The sequence below is a fragment of the Manacus vitellinus genome, unplaced genomic scaffold, assembly GCF_001715985.3.
Source record: "Manacus vitellinus isolate BGI_N305 unplaced genomic scaffold, ASM171598v3 scaffold_11_pilon, whole genome shotgun sequence".
In the NCBI taxonomy this organism is placed as follows: domain Eukaryota; kingdom Metazoa; phylum Chordata; class Aves; order Passeriformes; family Pipridae; genus Manacus; species Manacus vitellinus.
In genome coordinates, this window is record NW_021938895.1 from 3443966 (window position 1) to 3467608 (window position 23643).

Below are 23643 nucleotides of genomic sequence, written 5' to 3' on the forward strand. Positions count from 1 at the left end.
TCCAGTGCCATACAAGCACTACCATCAAAACTTATGTGACTCTTGGGGATGGTCCTGTGCAGGGTCAAGAGTTGTACTTGATGATCCTTGCGGGTTCCTTCCAACTCAGCATATTCTGCGATCCTGTGATTGAATGAAAGCATTCTTTTGTCAAGGAGAAAACATTTCCTTTTAAAGTCTTCAACCAGACTTGGTCCATAGCTGACAATTACCAACTGCTTATGCTCAAAAATGAACCCAATCAAAACATTTCCCCAAAGAGAACCATGCATTAAGTCCATGGGCACGTTCAGCCCAGCCACCAGGTCTCAAAGCTGCACTGGCTCACACCACAAGCACTGTCAGCTCTCAGAGTGACCACAACACAAGGGAAGATGGGGTTAGACCTGGCACCAAGCCTGCCTGGGTGCTCCCAGTTGAGTGGCTGGATACCTGGTTAAAGCATGGGGAGCACAGCATGGAGCTTTTGACATGAGTTTAGAAGAAGGTTTGAAGCCCAGATTTCTACTCTGAGTCATTAATTGCTGCATCAGTACAGGCTTCAGCTGTGTGACAGACTGTTCCCCCAGGATGGAACTCAGAGCATCCTATGGAGCAATGCTGCGTGGTCCTCCCAGCACTGAGCTCCCTGGTGGGCTGGCACTCCTGCTGTAGGTCCATGAGCTACACCCCCTTGCAAACTGAGGAGGCCCAGGGCATTGGTCCAAGCACTAGCAGATGATCATTTGTACTCTTTAAATGTTCACACAGTGCTCGACAGAAACTTGGCCCATGCCAGCTAGAGCTCTCCCCAGTCACAGCTGGCCACAGACTGGATCATTGCCCTCGGTAGTTGGGGTACGTGTGACTGCCCTGTCACACAACTAGCTAGATGCAAGTCCTGTTACGCCACTCATCCCCAGGATAGAGGCTTTGGCATGTCTTACTTCACAGGAGAGGTGCAGTCCCTGTGCTCTGAACAATGATTTTTCATCATCATTCATTAACACCCTAACTCAAGGAGTTTTAGTAAGGAGTAAGACCCCCAGCACACATGCTTATACCTTCCCATTTGCACAAGAGAGAGCAAGCCAGAGTCTGAGCTGATTTAAATTGTCCTGAGAAATCTGGCTGGGAGTCCTGTGCTATAGAGTGAAGCCAGCTGGAAAGTAAAACTCTCCACTGCACGCTCTGCGTACCCAGCCAAAAATCACATGTGGGTAGCGTCACCAAAAACCAAACACCTTCTCCTGTCCTGCCTCAAGTTCTGTGTGAAAACAAACGTCCGCCTTCACAGTTGGAAAACTCATATTTCAACATAGTTTTGTGCTTCAGGAAAAAACATCCCAAAGTGAAAGAGCACCATTAGCTTTGGCACTGCTGAAGAGAAGTCCAAGGAGAGTTTGACTGGCAAATAGTCAGAGGAGAGGCACAGCAGATCCTGGTCCTCTGAACAACACACTCCGTAGTTTAGGCAAGTCGCTAGTTCAACCTGAGGCAACTGCAAAATGAAGTTGAGTGTCACAGAAAAACAGGGTTGGAAATTACCCCACGATAACCATTCGGACTGTTCCAGAATATCTTTACTTTCACCACTATAACATTTTTTTGAATATAGAGCTTGAAATTCCTCTGCTACAATTTATGTTCTTATCCTCTCCAGCAAGGTGACCAACAGGCAGTCCTCCCCATCTCTGCCAGAGTCTTTTATGTATCTGAAAACTACTAACCTACTCTCTTCCCAGACTTTTGGGCTAAAAGACTACAAATTAGGATTCATATTACAATTGTACCCAAAGGCAAAAACAAGGCTGAGGTCCTCCGTAGAACCACATAAACACAGTTTAAGAGGTCCCTGCTCCAAAATGTTTATAGTCAACACAGAAAGTAAAGGGAAGATGAAAGTAAAAAGGTCAAAGAAATATATTATTCCTATTTTAAAGGTAGGAACTTGGTGCAGAGAGACGTGTTTAGTCTTTTCAAGAACTCCCACAGCTGCAAAGGAGTTTACAGAGGGCTTAGTACCTAACAAAATTATTGCATTTGAAAATATGGTTATTTCTGCTTCTACTGAGCTGCTAGATAAACTATTTTGAAATACAACCTATGGATGTTTGTGACAGATCTGGGAAACACAAACCAGATCCTCCAAGTGCCCCTCCAAAGCCCTAATCTCAAAACCATTCTTCCTTGTGGGAGAAGCAGTGATGATTAATTACATTTTTCAAAGCTCTCCAAAATTCATATTTTTTCTACAGGAGCTTGAGACAAAATGATCATAACTTACTTGAAGCACTTACATGCATCCTCCCTTGCAATGCAAACTATAACAATGAACACAAGTTGAAAGGATTCTTCACATCAAATTTACTGTACATGCAAATTTCTTTCAGACAGAACCATTAATAACTACTTGAATGGTCAAATTTAGGATTTTCTAAAAATGCCTTCTCAGTTTGTATGTGCATTCCTTATCGTCCATCTGTTTCACTGAGCAATCATTCCCCAATTTAATTCATTCTTTTTGACATTAGCACACATATAAATTCCCCGTTTGTTGCAATTTTATGCTTTAGCAACATTCTACATGTCCCACACTGCCATGGTTTCAAATTCAAATAAATCCCACAGTAGAGGTGAGCATAATTCCAGCATATCTACAGAATACCAGACAGTTTATGCCAATCTGGAGGACTACAATTTTAGAAATTATGAGACCTTGATTATATTGTAACAAATGCAAAGTTAATGCTAATGAACAAAAAAAACCCACCCAGGGAACAGAACATTTCTAAATAAATATAAACACTACATAGTTGATTTCGTGTAGGGGTAGAAAGTTGCACGTGAGGATGGAGTTAGACAAACAATTTGACAAAAAAAATCTGGTCCTAAAAGAACCTCAGGGGAAGCAATAAATCTTGGAATTGTTCAGATATAAAACATATCCTCCAAAGAGAAAATCTGTTGCTGGTCGTTGGCCCCAGAGTGTTCTTGGGTTGATGACCTCAGTCTGCTTGTGCCCACGTAACTATGGCAGCACGGCAACAGGGTAGGAGTCAAGTCGAATCCTATCTAAAGGATGGAGCTTTTCTTCACTGAAGGGGTGTTCCAGCATTGGAACATGTTACCCAGGGAGATGGTGAAATCCCCATCCCTGCAAGTGTTGAAAAAGGTGTGGATGTGACACTCAGAGGTACAGTTCAGTGGTGAACACAACAGTTCTAGCTTAACAGTTGGACTCTATCTCAGAGGCCTTTTCCAACCTTAACCATTTTATGATTCTATACATTGGGAGCAGCAGCAGTAGAAAGGAACAGAGCGGTCAGAGTAGATAAAGACTACACAGTGCAATGCTCTGCACGTTTCTTGACATAAAAGGAAGGGCATGTTACCTCTCCTACGTGGAATGGGTGAGACTGAAACTGGAACATCACGTATAATTCTTTCAGTCCATTTGCTTTTACTCGGAAAAAAGATGAATCAAGACAGAGGTGAGTCTGTGGTGTGATTCAAGACCTAAAAAAATGCTTAAGGCTGGAAAATGGAAAGACTGTGATGTTTAGTGATGAACACGGAATCTGTGAAAGATGACTGGCCTTGATGTATGATGAGAAGGAAACTGTCAGCTTCCAATGAACAGTTCAGTCTAGGAAGAGTCATAACACACATCCCAAAATATAGAAACAGTTCAGGATCACTAACCTTTACTATCACTGTCACAGGTATCTTGTCCAAATCAGTTCTAAACCCCTAGATGGGATATGCTTATTGTACTGAGCTTAGTATAAAAGAAATGGATAAGATGTAATAACGTATTAGATCATGTTGGATGATCCCACGGTCTCTTCTGGCTTTTAAACTCCACAAATGAGCCTATGACCTTTGTAAAGCACGGGTTGTACTAGAGAAGATATTTAAATGTATGTATAATGAGTTTCCCATTATGCTAAAGTATGCATCTTCAACTCTGCTTCTAACATCACTTAACCTCATGTTTTTCCAAACATTGCTTACACTCCCATACTATCAGCTTCTTCATTGCCATTACGATTTATATTCACATGAAGGTAATGTTTCCTGTGATCTCAGCACCATAAGACTCCTTTCTTTTCTGCCAAAATTGCCTGGTACCCTCCCAGCTCTTCCCCATGTACTCATGCAGCCAACACTCTTCCCTCTCCCGTTCCCCCTAACTGGTGTCTCTCTTGCTTTCTACCCTGCTGTCTCTAAGGAATTTTCCAAATGAGACATCACTCCTTAAGCTCTCTGTCTTACTTCAGGCCAGTCCTCCAGGAGCCAGATTTCTCCCAGTACACAGACAGATGAGTCTTCCCTAGCTCTTAATCCTCTCCCTCTTCCCATTCCAGACCCTGCATTGTCAACACAGACAATTTAAGGCACTTTGCACAAGTTATGCTGTATCCATATCTATGTGCACAGTAGTGGCTGAAGATGATTATACAGTAAGGGGTCTTAGTTCAAAGTTATTTAATTGTGGTTCAAATAGAAACGCCTAGTTTAAAACCAGACTGGACCCAAGCTAAAGGCTGAGATTTTCAGTAAGCAGAGAGAAAGGCTATATACACCATCTCAGCATTTGTCCTGTTTCCCAATATCCTATATGCTGCCTGCTGCAAAGCCACAAGCAACCCAATCTGCCCTCATAGCTGATCCAGCTTTGAGCAAGAGGTAGGACCAGAGCCCTTCAGAGCTCCCTCCCAACCTGACTTACTGTATGCCAAATGATCCTATGATCCTATTTCATTGCCTATTTGTGATGGAGTGCTGCCTGAAGCCACTTGCAAGAATTAGGGTTTATTTTACCTGGTTTGGCTCTGGGTGTGTTCCTGCTCTCAACACTGTAGATCACATGCTTGGAGGGGAAAAAGTAAATGAGGAAAAAGGTAGGCAGTTTCACCCAATCATACATAGTATACTAAGCAGGCAATGGAGTCTTTTTCACATAAACCTCTCTCTAAGATGAGCTAAGGAGACCCTTCAGCCTAAATAAATGCATTTTGCATGTGTTTATTTCAAGTTGATGTTCTTTTCTCACATTCCTGCCTTCGGAAGCCCACTTAAAACCTTGCTGTGCCTGCATTTGTCTCATGGAGACAACATGCCAGTTACCGTGTCTTACCCTGCTGCCTTTGAAAACCCAAACGCAGCCCCACTGACGCCAAGCCCCTCTTTGTTTGCTGCCCTTTTGTTTTCCTTCACTCTCGCTTGCACTTGCAAAGCGAGTCGTTAATGGCAATCACATGTGCACCCCAGCACAGCCCTGACTGGGATTTATCACCCGCCACTTCCTGGCACACCAGGCAGCTCCACATCTGGTTGTGACTAGTGCCCCGCTTTGGCTCGAGGTTCCTTTGCTCCCACAGCGTCTGAAAGCACTGAGAACCAGCAACGACAGAGGGGGCAAACCAGCCCACGCTGTGCTGGAGCAGGGCTTGAGTCTTCCCAAAAGCAAGTGGGGAACAACTTTCAGCATCGTGCATCTACAAAACAGTCTGTCTAATTCTATCTTTATATGACCACACACCCCTCTATGTCCTGCTGACACCCAAGATGAGGTTTGCAAAACACTCAGAAATGGCTTGTTAAAGAAAACTTATTCTCTTCACCTTTAACAATTTGAGGAGCTTCCCAGTCTGCTTTCACAGCATGCAGATGGCTTGAAAATAGCAATTTATGTGGTAGAGGGTTAGGTCAGGGTTAGATCATTCTCACTGCCCAACTCAGACATCCTAATTATCATGAAATCTAAATCCAAGATGATGATGAGCAATTCAGAAAACTGCCAGAGGGTCAGAGCTTGGCTCATAACATCGTCTACAGAGAAAAATAATCACTGATTCTATGCTGGAAACCTGTAACAGACACACCTCATAACTGCCAATCAATCACAAGTCTGAAAAAAAATCAATCTTTAATCAACGTCAGGAAGCTGGTGAATCTTGAGTTATATCAGTTCCTGTTGGAGCTTCTAAGGACATTTCAGAAGGTTTGTCTAATAGACAATGATCAAAGTGGGGAACTTCAGAGACCCGCGAATTTTTAGAAGCAGCATCTGGAAAAAAACCCAGATACCCCAATACAGTTCTACTCTGTTCCATTAGATAATTCCCATGGGAGTTTGTATGCCTCATTAAAGGTGCTGGTGTGACACAGCAGGTGCTGGTACACAGGTCCTTCTCCGGACCACTACATACACAATGTCAGAAGAAAAGCAATTATCACCTCTAGTCTAATGACCTGAAATGGCCTCTCAAGGTAAGAACAGACAGACAATGCTGAAAGCTCTAGTACAAGGAATGATAGCCTGGGAACAGGCCAGGGGCTGAGGTTACCAGTAATGCACCTGAACTCCAAACAGAAACCACTCTTCTGATGAAATGTTTCCTTTATAGCTTAGGGTGAGTTCTTTTCACATTTTGGCTTTGCATGCTTTCCCAGACTGTTTTCCTGATCCAATAGAGACACTTAAGAACAGCAAGCCTTAAATCCAAGCAATAGGACAAGAGGCGACAGGCAGAAGCTGATGCCCAGGAAGTTCCACCTGTACATGAGGAACAACTTCTTCACTGTGCAGATGATCACGCACTGGAACAGATTCTCCAGAGAGGGTGTGGAGTTTCCTTCACTGGAGATATTCCAGAACCATCTGGACACAACCTTGTGCAATGTGCTCCAGGATGACCCTGCTTGAGCAGGGAGGTTGGATCATATGACCCACTGTGGTCCCTTCCAACCTGACCCATCCTGTGATTCTGTGAAATCTGCAAAAGAGAATTGCGAAGATATCTGATGCATAAAATAAAATAAACTGAAAACCTCTCAAGACTTGTTATCAGGAGTCCAAATCATAGAATCACATAATGGTTTGGGTTGGAAGGGACCTTAAAGATCATGTATTTCCAACCTCCTGACATGGGGGCTGACCAGGTTGCTCACAGCCCCATCCAACCTGACCTTGAACACTTCAGTGATGAAACATCCATGACTTCTCTAGGCAACCAGTTCCAGTACCTCACCACTCCCATGACAGAATTTTTTTCCTTATATCTAATCCATATCTACCCTCTTGCAGTTTAACACCATTGCCCCTTGTCCTGTCTACAGGTCTTCACAAAAACTCTCTCTCTGTTTCTCTTATAAGCCCCTTTAAGTATTGAAAGGCTGAAATTAGGTCTCCCCAGACCCTTCTCTTCCCCAGGCTGAACAACCCCAACTTCCTCAGCCCATCTTCATCAGAGAAGGGTTCCAGCTCTCTGACCATTTTCATAGCCCTTCTCTGGACCATCTTTAACAGGTCCATGTCCAGAGCCGGATGCAGTACTTCAGGTGGAGTCTAACGAGAGTGGAATAGAGGGAGAGAATGCAGTCCAGGAAACAGTTGGCTTTTTAGGCTGCAAGTGCACATTGCTGGCTCACATCCAGTTTTCATCTCCAAGTCCTTCTCAGCAGGGCTGTTCTCAATCCATTCACCCTCCAGTCTGTATTGGTACTGGAGATTGCCCAGGTGCAGGACCCTACATTTGGCCTTCCCTCAAACCAATCAAGTGCATCACTCTTCTTGGTGTCGTCTACAAACCAGCTGACACAAACGAGGCACAACATCAAACATGGCTGGTGTGGGAGCATATGGCAACCAATGGCTTTTAGCATCAGGAAATGCTTCTGCTAATCAGTTTTTGTATCATTCAAGGTCACAAAAATTAGCTCCGCTAACAGAAGGAATAGAAATTTAGGTTGAAACTAAACAGATAGAAATGTCTCGCTTCCTCTTTGTCTTGACTTTTTAATGTTGAAGCACCAATCTGATAAATGCTACACGTGTACTGGTCTACCATGATGCTTCACCCACTGTCAGGCCTAGTCTAAAATTTAAAGGGTTAGTTTAAACTAGATGATGAAATCTCCTATGTTACTAACTGGTGAAGACACTTACCTTCCCAAGGCAATTCAGCCCATCCTACAATAGGTGTTATGGATTCTTGGATGGACCTTTTCTTTCAAGTCAGCCACCTCTCTCCATCACCTAGAAAAGCAAGTTCTCACCAAAACAAATCAGCCATTAAAGAGTCTACCTTGACAAGAAGGAGAGGTTGTTGTTTCCTTCACTTCTTCCCTGCTTTTCCCTCCTTCTGACCCTGATTCCCTTTCTTTACCTTCTTCTAGCTATCCCCATACCCACACTTGATCTCTCCCTCTTGCCCAGTCAAATGTACACTGGTTTTACTTACAAATCCAAAGAGACACTTTTTTGCCTGTTTAGTTTTCTGACTTTTCAGTTAATTGAACGAGCCAATTTATCAAACAATTGGCAGGAGCAAGCAGCCAGGTTTGCCCTGCTTTGGTGTTCAAGAGCTTGTAATTAGCTCAAGTCATGTCATGAAGCACGTGTAGACAGAGTTACTCAGCTGTTTGTGCAATAAAGTTAATGAGTGAAAAATCTAAACAACAAACTTGCCTTTCTCTTCCTCCACACCATGAATTAGGTATTAATAACACTCGCGAAAAAAACTATTTTGAAGACAAACCTATGGCTCACGAAGCACTAAGCCTCCATCACAAAAGAACCTTTGTCCAAACACATTCATGTGAACGGTCATGAAACTCACCTATGTGCAAGTATTAACACCTGGACTTAAAACCAAGCCTGGCGGAAGCACAAAGGGAAGGAGACCCTGCGAATAATTGAAAATGTGTATTAAAGTGTTCTGTACCTTTTCTTACAATGCAAGAGTTCTGTAGCCATTAGGTCTCTGTTTATAAATAAGACAGGTTAAGGCTCATTCTCTGACCCTCAGGGCAAGTGACACAGCCCAGCTTGTGTCCATATGGCTAAAACTTTCTCCCTTGCATCCTCCCATGTGGCATGGCTTCATTCATACTGCTTACTGGGAAGAACCATGGATGGACAAGGGCTATACAGCAGCAGGCAAAGCCAGGGCAAAGAGCACAGAAACCATTTGCATGATGCTTGAGCCCACACCTTGGAGCTATGCAGTTTGCTGGTATGGATGAGAGTAGTCAGACACACAGACAAAAAGCCATGTGTCTTTATATTTAATATGAATAAATTTTGATCAGCAATGAGCTAAACTCAGAATCTGCAATGCAAACACCACAGAAAGAAAATTAATTTTTATCCATCTCCCAGCTAATGCAGTTGCACTATAAAAAAAACCTAACAGCATATTCCAGCCGAGCACTTATTTATATGCAGTATCATAGAATCATAGAATAGTTTAGGTTGGAAGGAACTTTAAGATCATCTAGTTCCAACCCCCTGCCAGGGGCAGAGATGCCGTTCACTAGACCAGGTTGCTCAGGGCCCCATCCAACCTGGCTTTGACAATTCCAGGAATGGGGCATCCACAGCCTCTCTGGGCAACCTGTTCCAGTGTCTCACCACCTTCTAAGAATTTATTCCTGACATCTAATCTAAACCTGCCCTATTTCAGTTTAAAACTATTGCCTCTTGTCCTGTCACTATCTGCTCATATAAAAAATCCCTCTTCCTCATTTTCCAGGCAAGGCTGACTGTCGGCTTCCAACTGTGCAGCTCTTCAGAAAGGTGTGGGAACACCAACACTCATTTCTACACAGTATTTCCCTGTCTTGGGAAAGGTGTTTTGGAGAGGGAAGACTCCATGTGCCTCTAGTATGAATGTCCATAAAATGTTCTGAAAGATGCACTGTTTGCCTTGTAGCATCAAATGCTGTGTGGTCTTGAGAAACAGAGCTGTGCTGCTGCTCAGAAAATGAGGTTAACAAAAATAAGCAGTAGCCTTCAGTGTGGCCACTGTGTGTTCTAGCATTCCATTTACGGTCTGCCTTCACCAGAGGATTAATTTGGTGCTAATCTGAACCTTCCCTATTCAGAGGCTCCACATCAGCAGTGTCCTGGAAAGAACAGTGTCTCTCAGGACCTTCCCAAAATCAAATTACAGAAGCACAGTGTGCTACTAGGGCAGGAGCTAAACTAGCTGGAAAAGTGTTTAGCATGTCGTTATCAAGGATTCATTTTTCACAGTGAAAGGATACATCAAGTGGGGTTTTGCAAAGGTCAGTCCTAGATCCTGTTCTAATGAAAATATTTTCATTTTCCTGAACAAAGAGTACCTGGACGATGACCAGGACGCTGGAATATGGATAATGTTTATTACATTTGCAGATGACACCATACTAGGAAAGACTGCAAAAAAGTAAGAGGGAGAGAATTCAATGTTATCTTGAGAGGCTGGACATAACAGGCAAGTCCAAGATACCAAAATACCAAAATCAGCCAGGAAAATTCTACTAGGCAAATACAGGATGAAAATCAGCTTTCCACATAGCAATCCTGCAGATCACAAGGGATCTGCAGGGTATCAACCAGTGATGTCAAGTGGCTGATGGATCTCAGATCAGAACCCTTTCCTTTTGCTCAAGAGTAGGATAATCTCGGTTAGAGTACTATGCCTGCTCTGGAGCTCTTGGCTCCAACTGAAACCTCCAGGAGACACTCCAGAGGAAAGGAAAAGAACTATCACTGATTTTAGACAGAACTGATACCGTCACCATAAACAGCAGAAGACTGAGAAGGACCTGGGAGACATGAAAACAGTCTTCAAAAATATAGAGGTTGCTAGACAGGAGGAAGAAATAATTCTGTTTTCTGTGCTCATTTGGACACATGGCAAGCAATGTGTCATGTGAGAAATTACATCAGGAAAATTTTGGTTAGTCACTAGGAAAATGCTTCTAATGGAAAGGAAAGTATGGAAGTGCATTGCCAGAAGAGCCTCCCCTGACTGAATATCTGTCAGGAGTGGTCAATGTCCATCCTGCTTGGTGACTAATGAGCTCCTAAAAGGAGCTCACGGTTGCATGACTCAGGAGTGAACTGGGAACAAGAAGATGCTGACAAAGTCCAACTCTGTTAGCACCTTTAAACTGGCTGCTAGTCATAAACACAGTACTATTACAAATCATTCTTGGTTTCCCAGTTGCTTTCCACATATCTCCACAGCCTTCCAGACTTAATTCAGGCTAATTCAGTCACAGTTGTTTGCTCAGTCATCAAATCCTCTTACCTGGATGTGACAACTCAGTTTTGATCATCTCTGTTTTCCAAAGTGTCGGTGCTAAGGTCTATAGTAAGTCACCAAGTCATCATGTTACCAGCAGACCAGGAGTTTTAACCAAAACACTTTTCAACCTTGCAGTCTTATAAAGTGGAGCGTGATTTGGACGGAAGTTTCCACACTGAGACATTTCTAAAATCATCATCTAAATATTGCAGAGTGCCAAAGCCTGAAATAACCAAGGACTCAGCAAGTGACCAGCAGTGACCTGATTCTGGCAGCCAGAGGTGTTGTTCTAGCAGAGGATGTTGCTTGACACTCAACCCAAATAAATACATCATCCTGGCAAACAAGAAGAAAAAGAATAGAAGCAGACAAGGTGGCCTTTCTCTGCAGACACTACAACAGACAGAGGAGAACTCCAGAGTTGTGACCACCAGCATGAAGGATTTTATTGGTGTTACCACATCAGCCATAGCAAAGACAAAGCCATAAGGTTGTTCCCCAGGAGTAGGAAAACCCTGGAGCAGCAGCTTGGACTCTGCCTACTTTTTCTTTGCCCTCATTTTATTTCTCACTCCAGAAGCACCATTGAAAGTAGGATGCATGATGCAGCAATCAGGCACACAAATTTCACTTCAGGGAGAAGGTAAGTGCTTAACACTAACAAAATGAGTCACAAAAAAAATACTGATTTCCTGCTCAGGCACCTCACTAAATTTCTTCACACCTAGACTTACTTTGACATCTAAGGCTGGCAGGCCCTGCGCACGCCCAGGAATGCCACTAGCTCAGCTTAGTGCCCCTGAAGGGCCCATCTCCTCCAGTGGGCTCCTGTCACACTGACAGCACCGGCTTCAGCAAAGCCCAGCAGTCACAGTCACTCTCCATCAAACCAGTGCACACAACAGCCACCTTCTGCAACTTTGTCACTGGAGCTCAGGAGGCAAGAGCTGCGCTTCCAAACATGAGCTCAGCCTCGGGAGGACTTGATAATTTCCACACCCTGAAGGGACCAGAGAGCCCTGGTGGAGGAGTTGCTTTCTCCTCCTGGGAAAGCTCAGCTGTTGCACAGCCCTGTGCCTTTTGGGCTCAGAGCCCTGCTGTGAAGCTTCATCACCACATGGGTGGATTTGATTTTGAAGGGCCCAGTGAGGAAGGGCTGTGTCCTGACAGCAGCCAGGATGGTCCATACTGCTGCTCTTCTTCCAGGAGCATCAGCAACAAAAGTTTGGCCATCCCAGCTACCCCATCGAGGGAAAGAAGACCACGAACAGTTCCTTGCTTCAGCCATCAGCCACACAAGGCAGACGCCTACTGAGTGCCTCAAGTGGGGCCAGGCCAGGGAGGCAGAAAAATTTCTGGCAGCGTGGCATTTGGCTCTTGCAGCCTTCAAGCTGGGACTGGGAGAACTGGTGTGTGGTTCTGACTCCTGGTTGATGCACACAAGCACATAAGGGCTCACAGGGATCAGGATTTACACCCCTTCTGGCCTCAGTCCCGCATTCAGCAGCTCTGAGGAGGAACTAAAGCTGAGACAAAGCTTTTTAATGACAGCGAGTGGGACCTGTAAGTCACTCTTATAGACAAGTACAGCCTTTCCCATTGCAGCACTATAGGAGGAAACAAGTGAAACCACATTCATGTTCCCTTGGACTTCAAAAAGAACCAAATTCTCCAATCTCTTTCGTGCAGTTACTGGCTGGAGGAGTCTTCATAGCAAGAGTCCAAAAGCATCATGAGAAAAGAGGAGCTACAGCTCCTACAGCCCTGTCATGTTCTCAGGACTGTGTCATGCTTTCACTGGCCCCCACTACAGTATTTTTATGGTCTTCTTGCTTTCCTTTCTGCTCTCTTTCATGCTCCCCTGAGTTTCAATCAAAGTTGCATTTCCCTGCTTCTCGTTCTCCCCAGCCTCTTGCATTCCTGGAATGAAAACAAGGACAGACGGAGCTGGCTGGCTGTAAAAAGCTGTTCTTACAATGAAAGCAGTGCTTTCCAATAAAACTTAAGCAGTCTGGCTGCACTGCCTGTGCTCTGCTTCCCTGCTTTAGGGCACATCTGCAGAGATATAGCAACCTCAGATGGGTGACATAAATAATACAGAATCATTCTTAATAATCAAGCAACATCAGCATTGCCAAAAAAGTAGCCAATACACCCAATCCAACTACTGCACACTTATAAATATGTTGATCTCTGGAACCCTCCCCTTCCCCCAGAGCTGGTGAATGAACCAATCCCAGGTTTGATTTTTCTCTTAGTTGAGTTGTTTATTGCCAAATTCTAAAACAAAACCAAACAAAACACATACACACAAAAAAGCACTTTCCAAATGTGATTTATGAAGTGCCTCTAAGTAAGCACATGCTTGGACACATGAAAACACCCAGGGCTGGGGTTCCAGCTGCACAGGAAAAGCAGCAGCAGGAACTCTCACTGCATAATAAACTACCTGAGGCCCTTTGCTTTCTCTGAGAAGGCTTGAGGACAGATCTTCAGGGAGAGGCATAACTGTATCACTTCATTAGCTTCCTTCAAGTTGTGAAATTATGCCCTTTTTGTTTCATTTTGAAAAGCTTCTTTTGTACACAGTCACACACACATGAAAGACAACTATCAGCCTTCGGTCAGTTCACACTACAGCATCCCTGCATATCCAAATAGTTCAACAGCCCTAACTTTAAGCCTTTACCAGCATCTCTTCTATCAGCAAAAAGGAAGGCTGCTTAAATTTAATTTTAAAAGGCAAAAGAAAAGCACATTAATCTTCAGTCCATCTTTGGTTAACAAGAATGCTGTGTACTCTATCCCAAAGCACTGTCCAGGACACACTCACAGCTATTTGCTGAGTTCTTGTATCACTCTTGTACACTCAATATGTAAGTGAGAAGCAAAACAGGGGCTTCAGCAAAGATAGAGGTCATTTGCTGTAACTTGTCTGCTCTGAGTGGCTAAATTCAGCAAAGCATTTGGAGCACTGTGACAAGCTCCATGGTAATGCCTGGTCCAACAAAGGTGGTGTGGTAGGGTGGCAGGGACCTGCAGCACCTGCTCAGCCCTGTACAGAGCTCAAAATTGCATCTCCAGAGGTCCATGCTCTGTGCTTTACCCCGACTCCTTCTCTCCTCCCCAGGCCTGTGGAAGTTCAGATATTTTTAGCTATTTGCCATGAGTGAAGGAATGTCTTTTCCAAAGTTACCTCATTCATAAGAGCAGCTCCGCCAAGACAAACAGGTCCTAAGTGTGATTACACCAACTGCAGCCAGGGGAGAGAGCTCACACCACAGTAATGTGCAGGCTCGAATCCTAAGTACCTGGAATTATTAGTATTTATGGTGCATGAAATTACGTTCCTGACTTCCTCACCTGGCCACACAGATAGGAGAGGGAGTGAATTTCAGATCCTTCCTGCCCTTACGTGGCTGAGAACTTCTGAAAGCAAGTGAGTAGCCCTGAAAGCTCCAAGATAGATGAAGGATGGGATTCATCAGGGGTGCTTCCTGCGCTGGGGCCTTTTCGGGAATATATGCTAAAAAGAAAGCCAGCAGCCAACAGCAACTCAATTTCTCACCTGGGAAATCTATTCTACCTCAGGCTTGTTTTATTAATCACACACTCAACTCCGTATGCCTTTACCCTCAACTCATCAGGGCCATCCCATAAGCATACAGCAATTAACACCCTCTGGAGCAAAGGGACCAAGAACTCAGTGAATAACCCCTATGTAAAACTATTGTGCCTCAAACACCAACTAATTAACTCTCATAAACACCATCAATGTTGTAAAACCAGTATAGCATTTACCTTTCACGAGTGAGAAAGCCAAAACATGGAAGTTTGACATTGACTTGCCCAAGGCCACCAAAGCAAATCAGTGTCACAGTAAACTAAAGCTGGCAAAGCTTCTTCCTTGCTCCACCCCACACTGCCTATGTGATCCCAGATCTGATGGATCATTTCATTTCATTAACATAAATTGTAATATAGGTGATGATGGATGTCATGGGTTAAGACTGGTCCCCCACCGAGAGTCAGGGCCTCAGAGGTGACTGGGTGCCAGGGCAGTGTTCCCTGGAGAGCCAATCCCCACTCGTCTTGTTCGCTTCTGCTAAAAAATCATATATACACAGCACCAGAAGCTGTTGGCAATATCTGTTGGTATCTGCTGCGTGTAGGTGTAGAAGGCCAGGGGGTGGCTGGGCTCCTTCTTCCCCCCTCTGGGAGGGGGAAGGGGAGCCCTGCGGCCCCCCAACTCTGCCTAGGCCAGAGTTAGAGACAGCATTGGAGTGAGTGTGTGTTTGTGAGGGACGCGACTCACAAACAACTGCTAAGTGGGAGAGAGAGAAACGCAGGCCTTGCAGCCAGGCCCTCTTCTTCTTCCCCCCCGCTTTGCAGCCAGGCTGCAGAAGGGGCTGTTTTTCCCTCTCACTGTTTAGTGGGAGTGGTGCGAGGCTCAGCATTGAAGCAGAGCCAAGTGGACGGGCTGATAACGAAGCAGCTCAGCGCTAGGGAGAAGAATCCCAGGTGAAATTGGAGACGGGCCAGAGAGAGAGAGGCTCGGGCGTTGCCCTGCCGAGGTTTGACCAGGGGCAGCCGAAAACTGACTTGGAGGAATGAAGATTCCAACGCATATTGTGATAAGCTACACTACAGCAGCAGCGAACCGAGGTATGAAAGCGAAAGAGAGAACCATGCAACAGAGATGGCACAAAACCAAAAAGAAAGGACTCGGAGCTATCTTGGACTTCGTGAGGAGAAAGAACTGCAGCAAACAGCTGAAGGTTGGTAGGTGTGTTCAGGGGCCCCGAACACTCTCACGAGAGAGAGACTGGTTACTCATCACCCTGAAAAGGCTTTTCTTGGACTAATTGAGGGAGAAGCTTTGAAGGACCTGATAGAAGTGTAATATATATATATATATATTTGCTTTTAGTTTGTACAGTATATTTATTTGTGTAAATAAATGTAAATACTTCCCCTTTCCCCTATAGAAGCCTCTGACCTGAAAGTTTTCTCTTTGGTGTTGAGATAAATTGTGGGAAGGGGTGGGGGAAGCCTGGAAATTGGCTCAAACTGCCACAATGGACAAAGAGACAATGGCATCCATCCTCTCAAAGGGCATGAGTTCGTCCTGGTGTGTCTCCTGCACAGCATTTAGCATCCTCTCAGCAGCGACAAACTCAGGAAAAACAACAACAAAAAGAAAAAAACCTTAATCCCTTCCCAGGGAGTTCTTGTCTATAAAATTCTCCTTATGAAAGACAGATGTGAACCTGCCAGTCCAGTCAGATGCAGAAAGCCCTGGTAAATGCAGGAATGAACATTCTCGCACACAGAACTGGCAAGGAATAACGGGGAGATTTGAATAATGAAAGAAGTAAATCATTTCAATATGACAGGCTGGATTTGAGAACCATTTCAGGCCACGGACATGGAAATCAAAGACCATCATCTCTGGCAATCCCAAAGGAAAACAAACCTTTCCTTTCTCCAGAAAGTAAAGTTAGAAGTGAAGGTGAAGCAAATTGAGAATGAGGAAGGGAATGATCCCTGTTCAGCAAGGCACATTGCAATAATCAAAGCACACACGTTACCAGAGACATAATTTAAAGCAGGGATCAAATTCTACAAAGCAAGACAAAAAAGAAAAGTAATAGTAAAAGAATTCCATGAGCAACAGGAAACCTCAGCACTGACAGGGCCTTGCTGAGCACTACACAAACCACAGAGCATAAGCTGCACCTGAGAGGACCTTTCGTATTGCACAAATATTCAATCCCCCTGCCAGACTGCGAGTGTGATTTTTCTTTGCTTTTTATTAGCTAAGATCAAAATCCAGCATCTAATGAAAGCTCTAAGTCTCTCTAACCAGCAGGAATAAGAAAGATGCCAGCTGAATTTCCTGGATTAAGAAAAAACAACAGGAAAGCTTGGGAGGTCTAAGTCTTACCTCGGACTCCTGGCAGCAAAGTGTGACAGCACCACATCTGCTTCCCATATCTAGAAAATGCCCAAGCCCACTTTTAAGGTAATGTTAACAGCAGTTTCCCAAATTAAAAAAAAATCATCATTGTTCAGAAATCCAGAGCACCCAGCTAAAACCAGTAAGATAACAAACATCAGCTCAGCCAAGCTCAGTCCATTGCTGGATGTCACAGCACAGACACACCGACCCTCCAGATCACTCACCCATGGAGGGGAAGCTTCCCACTCTCAAAAATGCACGTTCAGGTAGTGACTTGAAAAGCCTGAAAAATGCATTAGGATGGAGAACTCCAGGCCCCAAGCAATGCTCTCTTCATCCACCAAAGGTCTCATCCCTGCCTACCAGTTCTCCAAGGATAGGAGATGCTGGTTGTATTAATTCTCAGCCTCCACATCTTGTCTTTTTTTTTTTTTAACCATTTTGAAATCATATTTCAATTCTCCCCTCAAACATATTATTAACTCAATTACTTTCTTGTAAGCTTCTTTCATTAAATTGTTAAATTGTTCCCAAACTTTCTAATCAAAATAACAGCAATTAATTTAGAAAGCTTTATAAAGGTGAATTAGGCCCATTCACACCTCTCCAACCTGCAAACCAACCAGCTTTGACTCTTACAATACCCCTGAGAAATCAGGATCACATTTTAGGGAGGGATTTTGTGATTAAGAAAGCACAAAATATATATAGCATTGTTTGCTATTCTTGCACCACCTCAAAGCCATTTTGGGCTAACATGGCACTTCTACACTTGCCTCCTTTGCGTCAGCTTTCACATCTGGGTGCATAAAATTTCTTCAGTCTTCCAGTTGTTCTTCTCCCCAGAGAGATGCCAAACCCTCTTCTCAAGCTGCAGGAATGATCTCACAAGTTTCTAATCAGAAGGGTTTCTGCTGAGGGTGACTGCAAGTGACAATTCGAACTATGCAAGTCCTGTTCCAATACAAGAGTGTAAAAATGCAGCCGCTGCTGCTTGGAACGTGGCCACTGCTCAGCAGAGCAGAAACACACAGTACAATTCTGGGAAAAGCAAGAGGGAGTCCTTTGTGCAGCATGTGAAAGGCTAGGTAAAGGTGGGGGATTTGCAGGCACAGAAGAGATGGCAATTCCAGGACCATTGGCTTCAACAGTACTGACTCCTGCAATGACCCCCCAGAGTTCTTCCTTAATGCCCTCTTCCTCCTTTAACCCCTCTGCATTCCACTGCTGAGGCAAAGAATTCAGGTGGTGACTTGCTGAAACATTAAAGACTCTAAGTACAGTGTAAAATTGCCCTTTTTCAGCCTTTCTTTTTTTTACAATGAGGATGATAAAACACTGGCACAGTGAGGTGGTGAATGCCCCATCTCTGGAAACGTTCAAGGTGAAATTAGATAGGGCTCTGAGCAACCAGATCTAGTTGAAGATGTCCCTGCTCATTGCAGGGTAATTGGACTAGATGACCTTTAAAGGTCCCTTCCAACCCAAACCATTCTATGATTCTATGATAAAAACAATACTTGTCCTCCCTCTTCCACCCCACATGCCTGAAGGTTGCCATAGCTAAGGAGAAAAACATAGGCAGCTTCAGATCATTTGTCTCCTTCCGTGGTTCTTGTTCACCCGCTATCAGTCTCCCATATATATCGCTGTGAAATCAAGTTATATATTTGAAAATATATATCAACTGTATGACATTTGAAAATCTATTTACAGCACTTTTCTTCTCATTACCCTGTTTACAACCTTGATTTTATTGAAATGCCATTTTGGAATATTGATTTCACTCAAATTGCAAATAAAAATGGGCTTTCTTGAAGAAAATTAAATATATATTTCATAGGCAACAGACAGGAAAATCTCTCTGAGTCACTCTTGCATAGAGAAATAATTGGCCCATTTAAGAGGGTTGTGTAATGTTGTATAACTCAGGAGACTGAGGGCTAAACAGTGTGCTGGGGAGATTGGGAGTTTAAAACCTGCTCACAGTCCAGTATCATCAGACCCATGTAGGCAGTCTCTGTGTTTCCATTTTTCATGGTCCTGACGAGGAAAATCTCTGCAGCAAAACTTGGCATTTAACTCCTTCTGTTCTCTATATGCCACCATGCCACCAGCTCTGCAGCTCTCTCTGTAAAGCTTTTAGTAAAAGGTGGGTGAGTAGGACTGGACCTTCTCCAGCAGACAGAGAAGGTACGTGACATCGGCTCATTTTGTACATAAACATTTTGCCTGTAACACTTGGCCCAGGAGATGTGTGAAAAATCACACAGGTGACAGGGCTAAGCAAACAGTAACTCATGCTGGGGCCAGGAACTCTATTTGCTGCTTAGTTTCTCCTGTTAAGCAATAGAGTTAAACTACACGAACAAGAAGAAAAAAAAGAAAACTTCTTGGCAGAGACTAGCTATGTCTTTACTGGGAAAATGTATTAATAGAGTTTGGTTGATGGAGTTGCAAATCAAGTTAAGTAAAGCAACCCTGTATTTGAGGAGGAAGAAAAAAGGTGTCATTACAAAGGATGTGTTCTTTGCAGGGCTGTGAACAGCCACGAGATGTGGGTTCACCTTTCCACTAGAGGGAACCCCTAAAATCTGTGTTTGACAGATTTGAAGTGCCTTCCCACCCCAAAGGGAGGCTTATTTTGGGTGCTATACCCTGCATATCACTCTTTGCTCTACCACAGGGGGAAGTGTCCGTGTATTCAAAGAAGGAGCTTTGCAAGCCCTTATGGGGCTTCATATCTGGAGCATTCCCATGCAGACTTTTGCTTAGGAAAAAAAAAATCCAAAACATCCACCAGAACTGTTCCAGAAAGAAACAGACCTTGAAAAGCTTAAGGCCAGAATTTCAGATTCGGGGAAGTTTTGTACATCTGAGAAAATGGGACAACTGGAAATATGGGAGCAACACAAACTTGCCACAGAATGATCTCTGGAACTTGCTGCAAAGTTGACAGATCTGTATTCCCTCATGCTACTCCTGTGCTTAACAATGAAAATTAAATCAATAGCTGTAGTTAGCTGTGTCCTGAAAGAACAGCCACACCATGCAACAAGTTCCCCATGGTGTCAGGATTGAAATTGGGCCCTGTGAGGACCCAACCACTGCTCACAGTCATGTCAGCACAGCTAAACCCACAGCTGCAGGGTCAGCTCCAAGGGGATGGGATGGCATGTGCTAAGACAGCATAGCCCTGAGAGACTTTATGGATTTACATCTGGCCCCCACAGCAGGTGGGCTGGAGCTAACAACTCCAGCCAAATCTCCAGCTCAATGTCTTATTAATGTAAATCCTTCCATAATGCTACTAACTCTTTATGGCAGATGCCATTTACTGCTTACGAGAGAGGCAAAAGAAGCTTCTGGATAAGTGGGTCCCCTGGATTCAAAACTTGGTGACAAGGAGCAATGTCCCACTTTTTTGAGAGCTCATATGTTACCAGTCAGTCAAGCACCAAGAGGAGAAGAATTCTGATTTTTTTGAAGCAGTTCTTTATCATAGGATCATTAAGGTTGGAAAAGACCTCTAAGATCATTGAGTCCAACAGTTAATTCAGCTCTGCCAAGTCCACTAGTAAAACCAGTCCCTAAGTGACACATCTACAAACTTTTTCACACTTCCAGGGATAGTGAATCCACAACTTCCCTGGACAGTCTGTTACACCACCTGACCACCCTTTTAGTGAAGAAACATTCCATAATATTCAATCTAAACCTCATCTGGTGTGACTTGAGGCCATTTCCTCACTACCTGGGAGAAGAGATCGACTCCCGTCTCCCTTCAGGTAGGTAATGTCTCCATTGAATTTACCCAAAGCTACCAGAAAGACATTTAAGATGATTTCACTCTTAACTTTACTATAGTAAACAAAATCCCCATTAGCCAAAGCTGCCTTTGAAATGACAGACAGTATATATACACAAATCCCAGTGTATACAATAGGGGGATCAGAGAACAGGTAACCTATCCTGTAGATACTTGCCTTGAAAATGCTGTCATTGTAATGCTTGCATTTGCTCCTAATCCATCTGCAGGAAACTTTCAAATACAAAAAGTTGTTAAATCCAGAAACAATAAATTATCTACAAGGAAAAGGGAGAAGAAATAGCTTCTTTAATCTCCCAATAAAGAAACAAAGGAAATTGCATCATACCCAGTGTGGCTGGCCAGGCAGACAGAGGGATCACTGCGTTGGCATCAGTGGTATTGCTTCCACAGATCCAGACAGATGGACACAGCTCTAAAAAAGAGAGCTAACCAGAATGCCTAGATCCACCTCCCTCCTGGCCATCCAAAAGTCTTGACACAATTTTTGTATCTGGTTACTCTTTCTCATACAAAGAGCATCAAGCCCCTGGCCCTAATGCATGGTGGGAGTGAACTTTGCTACTCAGACATGTTTCTAATGTGGTTCTCAAATAATGCGGGAAAGAAAAGTTATAATTCTCCTAGGCCAAGTGTAAAGCCCACCAGCTAAAAAGTGAAGCTAAGTTGAAAAACTACACTTGTCTTAATTTTCAGAGCAACATAAAAAAGAAATGAGAAACAGCTTTTTGACTGAGGTTTTTTTTAGCACTGCCATTTTTTTTTCTGATCCATTATCTCATCAGTAGCAACACAGTTTATTTTCTGGCCTCCTTCCCCAAGCTCTCCGGGTCAGATAGTGGTATTTGTTTTAATGTAATAAATATGGTTGTTAACCAAAAAGAGGCAGATGTTTATCCCCAGAATGTTCCCTACACTTTCCCAACCCCCCTTTCAGCAAGATTTTTTTCTGTCTAAATTAAGTGCATTTAAAAACCTGTCTGAAGTAACTACTCCGGAGCCAATAAATAACTGTTCCTTACTGGAGAATGACATCCTCCAGCCTCCATTGCCTCTGGCCATGCCCCTCTGTTTACATCTCTTCAAAGCAGGGTAACTATTGCCAAATCAGAGAAGCACCATTTCCGACTTGGTCTCAGAATCACAGGACGGGTCAGGTTGAAAGGGACTACGATGAGTCATCTGGTCCAACCTCCCTGCTCAGGCAAGGTCATCCTGGAGCACATGGCACAGGATTATGTCCAGATGGTTCTTGAATATCTCCACTGAGGGAGACTCCACATCCTCTCTGGGCTACCTGTTCCAATGCTTGGTCACATGTTCAGGTGGAACTTCCTGTGCATCAGCTTCTGCTTCTTGTCCTATTGCTTGGCACCATGCTCGGACACTCCCCCTTCATACACATATATCCATTTATAAGAGTCTCCCCTTCTTATTGCCAGGTAAGGGGTTTTTCTATGCATCAGCCCCCTGAAGACTTGATGTAGGGAGGCCCTTACACCACTAGCTTTGACCCAGTTACAGTAACTCTCAAAAAAAAGGAAAGGAGGAGCAGAAACCTACAGGAAGCCATGTTCACAGCTGAAGGCAGATAGTCTGCCACTGCCTGAGACCAAACTCACAGCCAGTTACTACAGAGCCACCAAGAAGCAGTAACTACTGCTCATCTGAGCCCTGCAAAACCCTGATACTCCACCTGCTTCTGCTCCATCAGACATCAGAACTGCAGCTTCGGGCTCACCAGAGAGCACTGAGAGCTGGGTCATTGATGCTCTCTCTCTGATACAAGACCCAGTTTAAGCAAACAGTTCCTTACCTTGCCTAAACTGGCCACTCCTCAGAATCTGATGGAAAACGGAGTGCAAGATGAAAGCCAAGTGTAGATCTACCCCTGGAGGAGCAGAACAGACATTAACAGCAGTGACAGGGAGCTCCAGGTTTCTTCAGGGAACTCAGCACCTACCTATCAGCCTGAATGACTCGACATGGCAGAAGTTAATACAGAGAGCCACAGAAGTGGGAAAAAATTTCACTGTAGAGGTAGGAATATTTATCAGCTAAAGAAAAACTTCCCCCTCCATTGGGATTTGCCTTGGTAAACACAGAAGGTACAAGGCAACCGAATCACCCGGCCAGCCCCTCACCCCACATCCAGCCGGCGTGCAGAGCTGGTCCCCTCTGCTCACTCCGGCAGGATGCTCTGCAGCTTTGCTTCTCTGAAGTTTGCTTACATTACTGCCTCCCTTTGCTGACATTGGCAGCTTGCTCGAGCCTTTGCAAAACTATTTTTTCTTGGATATACTTAATCTATCTTACTTTTATCCCATCTGTGAGAAAAAGTGGCCGCAGCGCAAACCGATCCACTTGGCAGTACCGCCAGCCCCGCGGGTCCCATGACCTCCTCACCAGGCTGCTGCAATGTTTTCTGTTTATCTGGTGCTGCTCTTGTGCATTCACCCATGTCCTATCCCAAATGCATCAGGAATTTGCAAGTTCTCCTAAAGGCCTCTTTCAAGGTGAATTAACCGAGCCTCATGCATACAATATTGCTGAGTGTGGACTTTCAGAGTTTTCTTTTTCCATATAAAGTTTTAAATAGGTTTAGACTGAAAATCTTCCTGAGGGATCTCACATGTTCTTCACACATGGGTCCTGCAAATGAAGTTGGATGTACTCCCTGAGAGAATCTACTGCAGCTCAGGGGGTCTCTAGCAAGGATACATGGACCACTAATGTCACATATGCTGCTTCAAAGGGATACAGGGCCAAAAGGAGAGACAGTAAAG

The 23643-nt window shown here is 44.1% G+C and overlaps 1 protein-coding gene across 4 annotated transcripts in view; it reads right to left on the reverse strand.

Annotated features, from left to right (window-relative positions):
• The window catches only part of EVA1A (eva-1 homolog A, regulator of programmed cell death), a 212569-nt gene that overhangs the window by 30912 nt on the left and 158014 nt on the right, over positions 1-23643 (reverse strand). The window contains exon 1 of one of the 4 annotated variants that reach the window (XM_018088965.3): positions 7937-8072. The exons of the other annotated variants lie outside the window; for them this stretch is intronic. The gene's annotated coding sequence lies outside the window, so the exon portion shown is untranslated. Of the gene's footprint in view, positions 1-7936; positions 8073-23643 lie in introns of those variants that run through there. 4 annotated transcript variants of the gene reach the window in all.